At 37.9% G+C, this 13,378-nt stretch overlaps 1 protein-coding gene across 13 annotated transcripts in view; it reads right to left on the bottom strand.

Moving 5' to 3' along the window:
• DLGAP4 (DLG associated protein 4) overlaps window positions 1-13,378 on the bottom strand; it is a 398,191-nt gene that overhangs the window by 25,808 nt on the left and 359,005 nt on the right. Inside the window, exons 1-2 of one of the 13 annotated variants that reach the window (XM_087959411.1) lie at window positions 2,954-3,006; window positions 2,430-2,505 (exon numbers count right to left, since the gene is read on the bottom strand). The exons of the other annotated variants lie outside the window; for them this stretch is intronic. The gene's annotated coding sequence lies outside the window, so the exon portion shown is untranslated. Of the gene's footprint in view, window positions 1-2,429; window positions 2,506-2,953; window positions 3,007-13,378 lie in introns of those variants that run through there. 13 annotated transcript variants of the gene reach the window in all.

Here is a 13,378-nt window from a genome sequence, read left to right as displayed (position 1 = left end):
CCTCAGCCAATTTAAGGATTCCAGTTAAGCAGGAAATCGAATGGAAAGGCCATTTCCTTACTGCAAAATTCCTGAGAAAATTCTGTGCCTGGTTTTCTTCATTTCAAAGGATTCTCAGAACCTCCCTGCCTCCTTTTCTGGGATAATGGGATTTGATTTGGCCATTACGAATTTGGACTTAACTTTTTGAATTCCCAGCCAAAGAAACCTAAATCTTGCTAGGTTTAGTTGAGGAGGAGGTATGCATGCTATCTTCACCATGTTCCACTGCTCAGCACAAACTAATTTGATGAGACTACAGTCATTACAAGTTTATTTACAAAGGTGTGCACTAATATTTTTTGAAACTCAAGCTGAGAAGCAGTGCAGAACAGAACTTGTTACACACAGCTTTAAAGCTGACACACCTTGTTACTTCATTTTTAAAGATTAAGTAGGTTAACTCCCTCTGTTCCTAGAGAATAGCTTTTCCCAACTTCACAATCTCCAGATGTGTTTGGACATAACAGCTGGGAACACTAAAAAATATGGTAACAGCACATTCAGAGAAACCCCACTTAGAACAGTGTACCTGTAGGTTGGAATCAGGGGTGGGATTCTACCAGTTCGCACCTATTCGCTAGACCTGGTTGTTAACATTCTCAGCAGTTCAGAGAATTGGTTGTTAGAAGAAATTACTGGCCTAATCCTGAAAGGAAGGCAGGAAGGAAACATTCTGGTGTTGCTTACAGAAACTGCCTCTCCATTAACCTTTATTACATTCTTGGCAGGACTAGACTTCCTGTCTCAGGAACGTCTCTGGAGGTTTTTCCCCCCTCCTTTACTGGTACTTTGCTTGTGTGGAGTGACCATTCAAAGTTATAATGACACTGAAAAAGTGACATGACCATTTTTCACACTTACAACTGTTGCAGTGTCCCCACAGTCATGAGAGGCCCAGGTGAGGAGATGCGTACCTCGATGTGGGTGATGTTGAGTTGGCCAAGCCCAGCCAGTCACATGACCACCAAGCCATGCCCACCAACTAAGCCACGCCCACAGAACTGGTTGTTAAAAAATTTGAATCCCACCCCTGGTTGGAATGCTGAAAAAAAATCATCTATTTTCCCCTAATGTTTTTTTTTTAAATGGTACACATACCAAAATGTCTTTTCCAGAGTTACTAAAGTTCTCTAGCATTCCAAATGCGTTGTTGATCAAGCTGTTCATTTAACTAAAATCAAAATAATATCTAAAATTAAAACCACAATAGAAACTAAAACAAGCAAACTAAAATGGTGGGGAACATCTATTTTGATACTTGGTGAAAAACACAGAAACAACATTCAATCAAACTACGCTGTCACAAACCTGGACAATTGAAGTGAAGCTCACCTGATTTGTGAATATACTGAAGTCAGACACTCATGGAAGGAAAAAAAAGTCTACAAAACCTGAGCCATGTAAACAGGTATCCTGGTATCTCCAAGGAAACCATTAGTTAACACAATAACATAATAATGAGGCTCCAGTGAACAGCTGTGATGTTTCTTTAAAAAAAAGAGAGAGGGGGAGGGGAAGATAGATTCTTGCTGTTTTGCTCTATGCTTATTTGCTCTTGCTGTTTTGCTCTATGCTTAAAAGTCTCCCCTCCAAACAAACAAACAAATAAATAAAAATCAGTATCAACATTCATATTTCAGGTACTATTTCCACCACTGAGAAAAATGCAGTTACCAAGTGAATTATAGATGTTTCTTCATTTCTTTCCGGATAAGGAGTTTAGCTGATTCCCAGAGCCTGCAAGGTCTGTTGCCTAAGGCATCCCCAGTTGGGTGACATGCTATGGCACATTCGTTGTGGCTGGCAAGAAATGTCTGTTTCTGCCAACAGTTGCTCCTCCATGGCAAACAGCCTACCATGCCTTAATTAAAGAGTTTTAAATGCCACTTATACTCCGAATGACAGAGCACTCATCTAGATGTTCTCCACAATATGACATGGGCTGAACAGCTTTTTGTTTTTTTCTGGCCACAGTTGCACTTAATTTATTGGAAGCTTCCAAAAATCACAGGAGGCATGTTTTGTCCTGCAGATGATGGCTCCAGAAATGTGTCTGAAGACACCTCCCCGTCTCCCCTTTTCTGAGTGCTTGGAAGGAGGCAAAAGTCTATTAAACTTCTCTGAATGCATCTGTTTGGACATCTTGCTGCCTAATTGCAGCAGGGCAATTTTACACTACTATAGGCATGCCAGGGTTACCAAACAGGGGATGTATATGACCTGTTGGTTGCTGACCCCTTATTTAGGGTAACAACTGTTTCAAGGGAATTATCTCCTAATTGCATGACTATACCACATTAGTTTTGAACATCCCGTTCTAATTAGTTGTCCTCCAGCATAATTCATAGTTCACTGTTGTGGAATTTTTCATCTGAAGATTGTATTACCATTTTATGCTGAACTGGATAGGCCTGTGACCTCTTGGGTCATCCTTTGAGAGAAAGGTAATGTCGTCTGATGTAACTAGAATGAACATTAATGGGAATGTTAGCAATACTTCTTGGGTTTGTGTTTGTCTTGTTCACAACAGAAAAGAGCTTGTAAAATATAAGCCATATTAAATTACATTGCAGCATACTTACATTTCAAAACAAATGTGATTTCGAACATAGAGAGGAAAGGCTGTAGCATGTGTCTATAACTCTTTAAAGCAGCTTTGCTCTTTTTTTACTGAGGGCATATTATAATTGCAAATTCTAGGAAAAGACACAACTGCTTTAAAGAACTACATACAGCTGGGCAACCCTGCCTTGAAATGCTTTGATATCTTTACTGAATACATGTAATGTACTGAATACATTAATGGCTAACAGTTGAAATGAATACATACAATTGTAATAGGCTTGTTCAGAAAAGACAATGAAAGTGGCATCTGGCGTAAATATAGGACATTGGACGACTGAATACATACCTTGGCAACTGGTGTACAGAACGACTTCCGAAAGATGGGAGAAAATAACAACCACCTTCTGAAAAATGACTGAAAAGTATGAGTAGCTATACAGAAATGTATGTTACCTTGAGCTTAAAGGACAAAAAAAACAACCAATCAGCTTTAGGCCAATCAAGATTTAAAACAGAATATGGATTCATCAGAGAGGAGAAAAATAAAGATTCCCTCAAGCAGAGTTCAGTTTCAAGTGACTACTTGGACCAGTGTTTCTCAATCTTGGCAACTTTAAGACATGTAGACTCAATTCAAAATCCAAGAAAGAAATACTTAGACTCCTTTAATCAGAGAAAAGATATCTTTTACTGGAAATCAAGTGGTAGCAACAAAAGAATTCTGAATCTGAGAAAATGGGCGCGTAAATCACATATACAAAGTAATGGCAACGTTCCCACCCCCGATAGTTAAATTGGCTCATCCAATTAAAAGTTGTGTATATCATCATGTGGGCATCTCCAGGTGGTGATGAGGCTTCTGTCCGTTGACCTTGACATAGTTTAATAAAGGGTTGCAGCTGTGCATAGCATAGGATAGAAACCTAAGCAAGAATATACCCCCCCCCCCCCAGTTTACACAGTTCTGGTTTGTAACACCTCCAGCTTACTTCCCATAACCATTCCCCTCTCCTCCCCCCGTTACTTATGACAGCCGAAAGATGCAAAGCAAAGGGAGAAAATCTTGAAGGCTGACAGGTGACTAGAAAATTCTGGGAGTTGAAATCCACACATCTTAAAGTTGCCAAGGTTGAGTAACATTGACTTAGACACATTAATGTACAGTTGTAACTGGGAGTTGACAAGATGGTTCAATAGATAATAACTAGAACTACAACTGTATGCAAATATCCAGGCCAGCCAAACGGTTGGTACATTCCAAGAAATATAAACTGGGTTCCAGATGGCTGTTGCTTAGCAGCTTCCCACATACTTAGTTGCTTAGGGAACAGGTTTCTTGTATTCTCATTAGACAGCTGCCTGCTGGAATTGCCATTCCTGTTTGGGAAGATTTTTTACAGCCTACAACTAAAGCAATGGGTTTAGCCAGAACAAGCTATGGAATAATATTGTAGCTGTAGTAAACTGACAAGAAGATTGCAGTGATCCTTCCAATCACAAAATGAATTTAAATTCTGGAGTGAGGTATGTTCTATTTCATCTTAAAAAGAAAAAAGAATGAATTTCCCCATATTTAATTCTTATACAAGCAAGAATGAGACTAAGTCCACCAGCAACAATGCATTACAAAACTAAATTATGCTGTACCAGTATCATACTTAACTATTATAACTGTAAGCATTACTGGTTCATCTAGTTATGTTGAATATGTAGCCTGCAGTCAGCCCCTTTAACTCTCAAGTAAACTGAAACTAGAGTAAAAGACAATGGATATTTAACCTTGCCCAATGGATATTTAACCTTGCTTGTCAAACTTTGCTTCTTCCTCTTGACAGCACTTAGTGAAACTGATCTTGAAAAGCTAAGCAAGATCAGACCTGATTAGCATTTGGCTGAGAGATTACAGGGAGATGCTAGTAGTATAGGCAAGACTAGGGTGAATGTAACATGAGAAGCCAGGTGCAGATTAGCTACCATCCATCCATCCATCCATCCATCCATCCATCCATCCATATGGATGGATGGATGGATGGATGTGTGTGTGTGTGTGTGTGTGTGTGTGTGTGTGTGTGTGTGTATATATATATATATATATATATATATATATATATATATATATATATATATATATATATATATATATATATATATATATATGGTAGCTAATCTGCACCTGGCTTCTCATGTTACATCTATCTATCTATCTATCTATCTATCTATCTATCTATCTATCTATCTATCTATCTATCTATCTATCTATCTATCTTTGGTTATTCGGGTTTTCTCCCGCATAAAATTGGAAGTATCTAGGCGACGTTTCAATGAAGTCTCATTCATCATCTTCAGGCTTGTGTCTTCGGCTTTGTGCTTCTCGGAGTAATGTGAGCTTGCAGCTACTTCTTCCTTTTAACTGCTAGTGGGGGTGTGACTTGATTGGGTGGGGGCTTGGCTGTGTTCTGATTGGGTGGGGGTGTGTTCTGATTGGTTGGGGGGTTGACTGTGTTCTGATTGGTTGGGGGGTTGGCTGTGTTCTGATTGGCTGGGGGTGTGTTCTGTTCAGGTGGGGGCTTGGTTGTGCTCAGGTTAGTCTTAGTTGCTGGGGGATTTGAGCTGGTGAGCTGTGATCCTGCTGTTTGGCTTCGCGTTCGTGGTTGTGCCACATCTTCATGGTGGGTGTCAGTTCGCTTCATGTATGGGTCGGAGGGGTTTGAAGCGGGTAGTGATGCAGCTGTGGTACAGTTTCTGGTCCATGGTTGTGTCTCATCTTCTGTGTGGGTGTGAGTCTGCTTTCTACGTGGAAGTGTGGTAGTAGCATCGTGTGTGTGTGTGTGTGTGTGTGTGTGTATAATTAATATATATATATATATATATATATATATATATATATATATATATATATATATATATATATATATATATATATATATATATATATATATTATCCCCAAACTCATTTGAAAATTCAGCAGCCAAACTTATTTGGAACAGCATGATATTTTACATCTTTTTGTAAAAGATGCAAAGAGGATGAATTATGTCTGTGAGGCTTATATACCTTTTAGTTTATGCCTCAAGATATTAGCATCCAAATATATTATTTATTGATTTATCAGATTAAGAAAAGACCCCAGCAATTTGTTTGCTTTGTGTTCCTCTCAGCATCTTTCTATTGTAAATTATCATAATTTATTGTTCTTTCATTTTAATGTTTACCAGTTTTTAATGTAAGATGTCCAGTCACCTCTAGATGAGATAGGTGGCATATAAATCTAACAAATAAATTAAAATAATTAACTAGTGCTTTCTTTCAATCAACATGGTGTTCCCTATAGGTACTACTAATTAAAAGTATTGCATTTTAGTGACTTCAGTGTGTTTCTTATTTTTTACAGTTATTTGAATACCTATGCTTCTTCTTAATTGTAGCAAATACTGATGTAATACAGTAGTGGCAAATTTATGTTGTGTGGGGTTAAGGGCAATAGCTGATAGAGCTTGTGATCTATAAATCTGTTTCACAAAGAAATGCAAGAAGAAATCTTTTCTGTATTAAAAGAGGACAGTGTTCTTTTCAATGTATGATACTTATGAATGACATTTAATGAACTTTACTGTCTTACTCCTTCCCTCCCAACATCACACCCATTGGATATACTGCAGGGGATTACAGAAGTTGTAGTCCAACACATTCACTGAAAAAAATTGGAGAAACTAGTCTAGAACCAGGAATGTTTGATTATCAAACTTGGGTTGTTTTCTAAACCTCAAAAATTATGGAAAACCATTGTTATATGGAGTAACATATACCAATGATTCCTTAAATTTTAAAAATCAGTTATATGGAGGCATCATTTCCACATGATTTCACTCCAGGAAGACGTAAGATCTATGTTCAAATTCATCCTGAAAATACTGGTGTTCAAGGAATAGATAAGAGGAGTGACATCTGCCCCACAAAATAGCATACAGGCAAACAATTAAGATAAGGAAGGTGGTCAAAAGAAAAACATTGAGTGCTAACAACACATTTGTTGTTTTCTTGTTTTTTCAAAGGAAGCAACATAAATTTGTCATTTGTACCAATAATCTCTTTTTACCCTATGTGAAGCAGTGCAGTTTATATATTCAGCCATATTATATAAATTAGTCCGCAGGGTTTTCCCATGTTGGACTGGAATAACCAGAAAAAAGTAATGTGCGCATCAAAATAAAACTGTATGATCTACAATCACATTACCTGCTAGACTGTTACCAAGGTAGTTTCACAACCAAATACCTGCCAAACCCAAGTTTTGTTCGCTACAGCTAAAACAGCTGCACCTTTTAGGTATAGGTGGACTCAATTGCCTCACAAACTTTCACTGAGAGTGCATGATAGTTGATACTTACAATACAAAATATATACTATCTCAGTTCAGTGAGGGGAGATGGAAAAGATATCAAAATGGCAACTTTCTTTGTTTAGCTCAGAACCTTTCATATATACAGTATATTTATAAGCACATGTTGTTTATGTATTGGCTAAAGGATTTAGTTTTCACTAGCCATTTGCACAGACACTGGGAAGCAGTTATTTAGATAACCCTTTGAAAGGTTACCCTAATACTATGAGCTATATGTGTTGTTAAAAAAATAGCATGGGCTGCAAAATCTACTACACAGGTGTCAAATTTGATCACGTCATGTAATGTATCATGATGTGTTGCAATGTTTTTGCCTTTGCAGAGCCGGGATGGATGTGGTCTGCGTGTGACGCATCCAGTCTGTCAGTTTGACACCCCTGATCTACTATATGTGGATTGGAAGAGTTAGATCAGCATTCCCCATTCTGGTGTTTAAGACCAAGTTCTAACATACTTAGTTGTAGAACTGGTTATGTTGGTTAGGAATTCTGGTACTTAAAACCCAACATATCTAGAGACAACAAATTGGAAAACATTAAATACACAGCAGGACTCTCAGAAATACCCTAATTGCAACTCTAATAAAATTTTACTGCACTTACTGCCCTTGAAGAAGTAGAGATTGCTACATTTCTGTATTGTATGGAGGCCAAAGACAATAATGTCTCAAATGCTGCTATTGAAATATAGCCTGATATTGTCACTCACAATAAACATTAGCCCAGTGTCAATAAAACGAGTAATAGCATTTAAAAAGAATTCAATTAGTTTTAGGCTTTTTTACATCTTCAGAAAGTATTTAAATACACATAAAGATGGAAAGATTCAGCAATACACAAAATAGAAGAATCGTTGGTAAAAATGATGAAACGTGCTGAGATGGCGGAATCCTTTGATCAGAGAAAAGACAAATTTTAATTTATTTATTTTGATGGCTACATTGACTTCTTTGATCAAAGACAGTTTTATTTATTAAACTATCAAACTAATCATTAAAATTAATCATTAAACAAATTTATATAACTACTCAACTGACATTGGGGTGGAAAGAACTATGTTTATTGCTGATTAGGAGGTCCTTATGGGCTTTTTGCATAAAACAGAAAAAAATGAACTTAGGATTTATGGTTTCAATGATTACATAGGATAGATTCTAGAAAGAAGACAGTTACACTGTAACTCTAAAGTAAGAGGTAAATTTATAATTGTACTTATAGCCGATGTAAAGAAGTTACTTCTCTGTAACTCCCCCCCCTTTCTTGCACTTTTAGCTTAACCTTCAATTTCTTTTTTACTTTATTATCACTATGCATGTTTATACACACACACACACACATACACAAACATAGAAAGAAATAGTATGTATTTAAAAATTAGAAAACTGCAACTCTCTTCAAGAATGAGACGTAGGGCTCTCCACCAGTGCAAATCCCAGAAGCCATGGCTTCATAATTACCTCAAAAATTCAAAACAATGCCAAATTCAGTTCAATTTAAAGTACATACAGAGTTATCCTTCATAACTTTTTAGGTAAATTCAAAAATTCAGGATTTTATTTTTTTATTTTTTTTCTACTTTTTGTCTGTGTCAACCACACAAGCCTTTTACAAGCTGAAATACAGGACAGATATTAAGTAACATTCCCTTCAATTCTGTACTATCCAGCAGTTGAAGGATGAAAAAAAAAAGTAAATGTCTACTTGCAAGATCAGACTTTCCCTTCTCAGACAGTGACATCAGAAACTGTTTCTATGGTAACTATTGCTACTGTTAAGTCCAAGAGGTGACCAATTAAAAGCAACAGAACTGGCTTTAGATTCTACCTAGGACTAGGGAGGCAAATCGGAGAGAAGGGAAGTACAATTTAATAAGCTCAATTATTTCAATGGAATGAGTTTCAGAACCACCAACTATATTTAGATTTACCTAAAATAAAAATACTGATTTAAAATGGAAATTTAGCCTTAAACACTTAGGAGTTTATGCACTTATATATACATACAATACACATCATGCTATTTCAAATATTGAAGAATTCAAAAAATTATGATCAGGAAAGCAAAGAACATCAGCTTGTTGACCACAACAAATGTAAACAAACTGATTTAATTTTTTTAAAAAGTATATACCCGTGATGGTGAACCTATGGCATGCATGCCACAGATGGCATGCAGAGCCATTTGTGTGGGCACGTGAGCCCCAGCCAAACTTACCTGCACTGCGCATGTGCGTGCCTCCCAGCTGATATTTGGCCCATTTGAGGCCTTTTTCGGCCTTCCAGAGGCTCGAGGGAAGCCTCTGCAGCCTTTGGAGGCTGAAAAACAGGCCCGTTTCGTCACTCCCAGTGTTTCTGACGAAATGGGCCCATTTTTTGTCCTCCAAAGGCTTCAGAGGCTTCCTTCAAGCCTCTGGGAGGCTGAAAAAGGCCTCAAATGGTCTGAAAATCAGCTGGGAGGCATGCGCATGCACAGTGCAGATAAGGGGGCAGCATGGGGGGATCGTGCACACATGTACAGGGGGTTTGGGGGTTGCGCGCATTGCCTTCTGGTGGTGGCATGCGAGCGCCCAAGCGCACATGCAATTTTCAGCACAGGAGCCCAAAATGGTTAGCCACCACTGGTATATACATTTGTGTGCATGCATATATCACCACACATATCACTTGACTTCTCTCTTAAACACACATACTACTTAATCTGAACAACATTAGGTATCAACACAAACCCTTGACTTGGGACCATAATTGACCCAGAATGATGGTCATAAGTCATGGTGGTCATTAAGTGGGTCACGATATGACTGCATCTGATTTAAAAAAATTTTTTTTGCAGTGATGGTTAGGTGAATTGATTATCCACAATGATGTTCTTTGCTGGAAACTGGAAGTAAAAACTAGTTTCTTGCAAAACATGCTGTAAATTGTAGTCACATGACCACAGGATGATGCAAACAGCCACCATACACCCAAAATGTAATCATGTAACCATAGGGGATGGGTTCAGCTATCATAACTTTGAATCCCATTAGTATCTATGGGGAGGTCCATTGTAACTTTGAATGGTTTCTGAGCAACTAATAGTAAGTTGAGGACTGAAAAGGGTCTTCGCCCATGTGCAGAAAACTCTTTTATTATCCAGATCAAAATGGCACAGCCATTCATACACAGTGGGGTTTTTTTGTAGGCATGTTTGATCCAGGATGCTGCTTTGGAGACGCACTTTAGTCAAAGCTTCATTGAAGTTAGACACCCTTTCAAAGATCTGCTTCTCCTAAACATTACTTTCTATGGAAACAAAAGTTGGTGATTGAAGAAATCCGGAATGGAATGAAATTTGACATATTTGAACTTTGGTGCTGGAGAAATATTCTCAGACTCCTGAGAATACTGTAAACAGTCAAGAAAACAAAACAAATGGATCATCAAACAATTTGATCCAGAATTCTCACTCAAAGCCCAAATGACCAGGTTAAAATTATCCTACTTTGGACACATTATGCAAAAACCTGGCTCTCTGGAGAAGGTTCTAATGCTGGGAAAGGTGGAAGAAAAAGAAGAGGATGACCAGTAGAAAGCTGGATGGATTCAGTTACAGTGGGGATGGATGAACCAATGTAACACCATGTGTCAACTCATAAAATATTCCTTTGCCTGTTTTTGAATTGCCATAAATGGGGGGGGGGGGAATCTGAAGGATCAGCCTGGCAATTTAAAACCAGAAGTACATCCCACGCTTATCTTACAAAGATTGTAGCTAGGCTACCGGATCTTCCGCTTGTGAAAATCCTTCATTGGAGAAAATCTATCTATGATGTCACTAAGAACTGACAACAATTTGATGCCAGATAATCATTTTATTTTATTTGTCATATTTATAAAGCTGCCCATCTCACAAAATACTGACTAAATTTCATACAAGTAATATAGGTAGTCCTTGATTTTACAACATCAGTTGAGCCCAAAATTTCTGTTGCGAAGTGAGACATTTCTTAATTGAATTTTGCTGCATTTTATGACCTTTCTTGCTGTGGTGGTGAAGTGAATCACTAGTTTGTTAAGTTAGTAATAAGGTTGTTAAGTGAGTTTGGCTTCCCCATTGGCTTTACTTGTCAGGTCACAAAAAGTGATCAAATGACCCAGGGATACTGCAACCGTCATAAATACGAGTCAGTTGCCAAGCATCTGAATTTTGATCATGCTGCAATGATCATACATGTGAAAACTGGTCATAAGTCACTTTTTTCAGTGCCATTGTTACTTTGAATGGTCACCAAATGAACTGTCCCCTGTGATCAGGAGGAGAAGCCTAGATGGTGGAATAGCAACTTTAAGACTTCAGAGTAGCTTTGAGCAAGAAAAAGCTTCATATGATACTGAATGAAGAGAATAAACACCACTGGCAGCCTCCTGAGTTCTTACAACTCAAGACTGCCAAGCAGGGGTGGGATGTATATAGAACCGGTAGCTCTGAAGAGCAGCAGATACCAAACCGGTTCTGTGTTTGCTGCTGTTTGGCCCACCCACCTACCCGGGCTCTTCCCTGTCCTTTATTTCCTGCTTTTTCAACCTCAGCTGCTTTGCGCGGCACAGCTAAGGTTGGAAAAGCAGGAAAAAAGTGGCTTTTCAAACACTGCACACCCGCGCACAGCGCTTATCAGCTGTCTGGGTGGCACAGCTGATGGGTTTTGTTTTACAGGCACACAAAGTTTTCATGCGTGTGCAAAAGGTAGTCACCAAACCAGTAGTAACACCAGTTGAATCCCACCCCTGCTGCCAAGAGTTTAGCCCACCTGACAGGAGATTACTTGCTTGCTTTAGTTCACATTGTCTGCTTTTCCTGTATCTTTCAGGAAATCCTTGAGGATGGCAAATCTATCATCCATATTCCTTTTGTGCTGAAAGTTAGCAAGCAAGTTAGTTGACTTAAAATACACAGCAGACTATTTTCAGCAGCATCAAACCTAACTGAAAACATCTGCAGGAAAAAAAAGTTATGGTTATAATAAATTCCAGAGTGAACAGAGCTTCTCTACATGCAAAATGCTTCTGAGTTATGGTCTATAACCTCAGCGATAATATCTTACAGTATGAAAAGGGAACAGGGTGGGGAGCATTCAGGTAATATGTAAATGTGGCTATCTTAATTACCCTTGTTTGGTCTATGCAGTGACAAGAGTTTGTCCCTTTAGTATTTTATCTTATTCATGAACCATGCACTTGCATTTAATCAACAGCTAATCAGACTAAAACAGAGCATAAGAAAGTTGTTTCTGTACATGCAATTTTGAGAAGCTATTTAAAAGCAGCCTATCAGTTTGAACACACCCATCATAACACAGCCTTATTCTGTCTTTGCATTGAATCATCTCTCAAAGCTTGATCTAACAAGGCGGCAATATAATTACTTTCTTATAAAGAGCAGGACTGTAAGATCTGCCAGAATTAGGATGGGGAAAATGAGGTTCTGTACTCAAGATTTCTCATTATTTTAAGAATGGGACAAGATGATAACCCGTTAACTTCAGCTTCATCATGTTAACCATTATACAGTATATTAAGGTACAATTTTTGTGACTCAGCCTCTAGTACATGTAACTGATGTAATCATACATTGCTTCTAGTTATCCTACTTTCCCTTCCTTCTCTCTGACTCTCATTTTTAGACCGATATTTTCAATTGTTTTCAATTATGGTCCTTCTATGCCAGGGGTGTTAAACTGGCAGCCCGTGGGCCAGATGAATCACACACAAGGCACACCCAGCCCAGTTCCACAAAGGGGAAAAACATCACGAAACATCATGTGACAGCAATGTGACACCACAAGTTTTACAACCGAATTCTATGCCATGAATTATCATATGCATTAATGGGACTGTTCAAAATAACTGGAGTGCAGTTCAATGCATACTTATCAAGAGATATAGTTTAATACTTCATACTTATACTGTATCTGACAAGTAAAGGAACATTATAAATGTAACATATGCTACCAAAATTTATTTTGTAAATTGCAGTGGGAGACAACTGTGACTGGGTTCTCACACTGCAATAAGCATGATTTACTAAATAAATCACAACATATGTTCATGAAACTAGTTAAGCCAATACGTATAATGACATATGAGTGATGCACGGATACAGAAGAATATAATATAAAACACAAACCTAGATAAGACATAAATTAAAAACAGCAACAAGATGAAAGACTAATTGACAAGATTATCTGAGCCATAAATGGAGGCACAAAGCTAAATTAAATATACGAAAGTGTGCATTTTAATTTATAAGCTTATCTACATCTATACTATAGTTTCATATATTAATGCAGAATCAGCATGCTGCACTGGAGAGACCCAAGTTCAAGTCCAC

Source organism: Notechis scutatus, chromosome 3 (genome assembly GCF_049901735.1).
Source record: "Notechis scutatus isolate UNSWTSFEM ecotype Mainland chromosome 3, rNotScu1.2, whole genome shotgun sequence".
NCBI lineage: Eukaryota > Metazoa > Chordata > Lepidosauria > Squamata > Elapidae > Notechis > Notechis scutatus.
This window is presented reverse-complemented; position numbering and strand designations above follow the sequence as displayed.